At 35.3% G+C, this 4,298-nt stretch overlaps 1 long non-coding RNA gene across 2 annotated transcripts; it reads right to left on the bottom strand.

Annotated features, from left to right (window-relative positions):
• Positions 1 to 494: 494 nt before the first annotated feature.
• On the bottom strand, positions 495 to 3,504 carry LOC113306641. 2 transcript variants are annotated; one of them, XR_003338757.1, is made up of 7 exons: positions 3,389 to 3,500; positions 3,104 to 3,239; positions 2,665 to 2,724; positions 2,339 to 2,571; positions 1,813 to 1,870; positions 1,546 to 1,701; positions 495 to 812 (listed from the first exon to the last, which is right to left on the bottom strand). It is a non-coding gene; the product is annotated as an uncharacterized LOC113306641 (long non-coding RNA). The 2 variants fall into 2 exon arrangements; XR_003338756.1 differs by having other exon boundaries at positions 3,104 to 3,504.
• Positions 3,505 to 4,298: the final 794 nt, after the last annotated feature.

Here is a 4,298-nt window from a genome sequence, read left to right on the forward strand (position 1 = left end):
CAAGACACCAGCGTGTCCTTGGATCTATTCCAGGTGCAACCATGTTCCATGTAATGGTATAAGAGCATTCTTTCTATCCACAACAACTGCAAAATACAGAAAAATGTTCTTGAAGTAAACTGTTTTTACTTACACATGCTTCCACCACACCATTTTCCGATTCGAAACGCTTTTTAAGAGTTACGAATCAGGTTTGTAACGGTTCTTGACCATTACGAAGAGGGTGCTACAGATTTTTCTAATGGTCCTTGTAACATCTGTGAGCCGTTACTACGTGCCACGATCGTAACACGCGAAAGCCGTTACTAATTTCTTTCGTAATGGTCCTTGTAACAGCTGTTAGCCCTTACTACGTGGCACGATCGTAACTTATAGAACCTTGTAACATGTTCAAGCCGTTACGAAATTTTTTGCAAAATTGCTGCAGGTCAATATTGACCTGGTCAAAATCAGTCAGCAATTACCAATTTTGACCAGGTCAAGGTTGACTGGCAGCTCATAGAATACCCAGGAATTTTTAAATTACCACCTACATACTCCTCTCATTTTATCCTCCACAATCAACAATATTTTCCACATTCAATCAATTCTTATCACACTCATATGGATTCATACAAAAAAGAACTTAAATCCTTCTCAGTACAAATTTTATTTGTTAAATATCAAATATTAAGGGATATATACTAAGTACCAGTTTATTGAAATTCCTCTGTTCACAAATTGTACATAGAAACTTACTGCAACCTAATGTCTGCCTCGTTCTCCAACCTTTTTGCTCCAAACTTGTTGCAGCAGAGAATTATCCAATTAACCTGCAAACACAAAGAATATATATTTAGGCGGACGTATGCACAAAAAAATCAGCCATAAGTTATGAGGTTACTGCTGCAAGTAAGACAAGTGGAGTAGGCAACTTATGATCCAGATGACAAAAACTAATTACTGCATAAAACTGAATAATCAACTGCACAAGATTCACTTTTTGAAAAAAAACAAACTAGTTAAACTCTAAAGCAGTCACAAGATCAGTGGCACGGATAGACTGATAGGTAGAGACAGCCCCGAAAGAGAAAGAGTTCATGGATAGACGAACGGTGTGCAAAAAAAAAACAAATATATGTTCCTTTTACTTGCCAGGTTCTCATGTTCAGACATCCGTCGGTGATTGGAACACTGCTTGGGAAACAATATCAGGATATTAAACCAATTTATTAACCACTCAACAGTGCCATCTCGTAATCCCTTAGGAATTCACACCCCCTTGAGACCCCAATAAGTTGTAAGATGTTAGATGAAATGGTTATCCTAAAAAATCCAGAAGCAAATTATAGGTGAAGGACAATAACTAACCAATCAAAAGAACAATCAACTCACAAGGTATAATTTACAATAAGAAAGATGAGTAGCAGTACCCACTATACGGTAGGTAAAAGAACTACTATCACTCTTTTAACGAGAAAAATCATGCTTAACAGAACATCCAATGTTCATCATTGGAATTAAAGTTGTAGCACACCAGTAGAAGAGAATTGTGAAAGCTCATACCTTGTCCATGGTGCAGCTTCCTCAACATTTTCGTGGGAGTAGTTCTGCATCTCAGTAGGTGTTTGACTTCTGATTTCCCATTGCTAGATATCGCCACACTTGGTATCAGGAAGGGTACTACCGATTAATTTCAATTTGAACTCAATACTTCGTCGCCTGCAGTGAGAGGAACAGATCTGTGAGAATAAAGAACAAACTAGGTTTCTTTCTTTTTTTCATTTTCTTGTTTTGAGTTGACACTAGGAAGTAGTATACGCTATATCATACCTCAAATTTCAGAAGTCCTTCAAGAAAATCCAACAGCAAAAGAAAATTATCCCCATTTCTGTTCAAATACAAGTAAACAAATTCAATGTCATCAAAGAATTCACACTTGAATTGCGTACCGAATAAGAATGTATCTAAACATTCAAACTCATAGAGTAGAAACCTGAATTTTCTCGTAATCTAAGCTGACAATAATGCAGCAAAACCAGTATTTTAATTACTTTAATGAGTTGAAAACTAATTTTGATTATTATGATAAATCATCACATTGACCGGCAGAACGAGTGAACGATTATGTCATTACAGGCTACGCTCCTACCCATGTTTCACCACAAACTTCTAGGCCAAATTTCTTGGAACGTTAAACTATAAATTGTTGCTGAAATAGACAGATTTTTTAGTAAGCAAATCCGAGACAGAATTCACCAATCTATTATGTCCTAAAAGTAACTCAAACATAACTCGAAATAAATAAAACATTCAGAACAACTAGTATTCAAAGAGCAATAATATAAGAAGTACATACCAGCTACACGTTCCAGACATCCTCATTCAAGGTATTTGGAATTCGCTCCCAATCCAAGTAGGACACCGGAGAATATATTCGGACAAGTTCACCAGCACCAGTAGAACATTGCACTGAATTAGGACCTCTAAGTCTGCCAATTACACCAATTAGTTTGAGCGATGTGAGAAATAGAACTTTTAGGTGTTTATATCTCTTTAGAGCTCTTTGAAAGTGCCTTCACAAAAGTCTGCCTGTAATTAAAACATCGTAAAACAATTTATAAGAGAGTTCAAAACCAAATACACAGTCAAATCTAAAGAAAACGAACTTGTTCAAGGTCTCACCATTCTTTCTCGGGTTTTGATTTTGCATCATTCAGTATTGTTTTGACTTCTAAAGACACACTGATTCATAAAATAAATACAAACTATGAACTCAAAGCATAATTTCTTCAATAAAATTCAGATATAAGCAAAATCAAATCTGAATTGAGACTTAACATTAGGAACTTGAGAGAAATTATAATAGATCAAATCCCTAATTCTTCATATAAAATCAAATCCAAAGTCGGATTTGTCCTTTGTATATAAAAAAATAACCTATAAATCGTTTTTTCACTCTTCTTCTATCATGTTTAATATTTTGCAGTGATGCAATAATACCTTGAATATCACTACAAAAAGAATCAAAAAACAAATAAAATTATAAAACACGATTTCATTCCATAGATTTTTCCATAAAACAGATCCGAGAATTGGAATTTCTGAAAGAGATAAAGATTACCACTTAGAAAGATTAAGATCTAAATCTTCCTCTTCTCGCTTTCTTTTCTCGGTACTCAAAGCTTCAGTTGTCTTTCCCCTTCGTTTTTCACTACTTCCTTTAATAACTTGTGCCATTGAAATTTCTCAGTGAAACCCTGAAATGAAATCCGGAAAAGAAATCGTACTAGATTTAGGATGAAACACTAAGATTTATCAGATGAGAAAAGCCCCAAAATGAAAGACTAACGAAAAACCCTAATGAAAAAAACAGACAATTGAATTAACAGATCGATTAATGAAAAACCTAAACCGAAAGAACTTCCATAGATCGAAATACTCTAATCTCTAAACAGATCGATTGAATCAAACTCATGAAACCCTAATCTCTTCTGGAGATGCGATGAGAAGAGCTAGCTTAAGGGGAAGAAAAGAAAGAGAGAAAATAAAAATGAGTTTGCTCGATGAGAAGGGATAGAAAAAGAACCTGATTTTGGGCATACCAAAATCTTTCTAGGCATATAAAACAATAGTCCCGTCTTGGGTGACCTTATAAGGGGTACCTATGGGTAATTCAATTACCTATATACCCTTAATACAAAATCTAAAATCAGTTTTCTAAAAAATCAAAATCAGTTTCCCTTACCATCTCTTCTTCCTCCTCCTCCTCCTCTAGCCGAACTCTTCCCCCTCCTGCGAAAAAAAAATTCATCATCGTGATTAATTGTCGATTCGTAAAAATTTGATCGTCGATTAAACTCAACCACATAATGACTCGTACAAAGAAAAGCAGGGATTAGGCAAACCAAATCGTCTTCTAATCCATCAATTGAAGAAGAAGAACCAATTGAAGATGAAGGTGTAGAAACTGAAAATCAACCACCAATTGAACCAGAAATTGAACCAACTGCATCTCTAACTCCGGAAATGAGGATAAGAAAGCAAGTTTTACAAACCCAATCTCCTATTTGCTGTTTTTCATCGATTAAATGACGGTTACAGTATTGGGTTTGGCTCAAAATTGAGTTGCGTTTTTAGCAGAACTGTTCTTCACAAAAGCTTCCTATAAGTGTATATGAACAGTTCGGCATGAAATTTCATGAAATTTCAAGCCGAACCTAGTCACAGATAGAGATGCATAGGGGTTCGGCGTATTCGATAATCATAATATGTGCCGAACCTAGCACATTAACGAGGTTCGGCTATTACGATATTCT

The sequence above is a fragment of the Papaver somniferum genome, chromosome 8 (genome assembly GCF_003573695.1).
Source record: "Papaver somniferum cultivar HN1 chromosome 8, ASM357369v1, whole genome shotgun sequence".
NCBI classification, from domain to species: domain Eukaryota; kingdom Viridiplantae; phylum Streptophyta; class Magnoliopsida; order Ranunculales; family Papaveraceae; genus Papaver; species Papaver somniferum.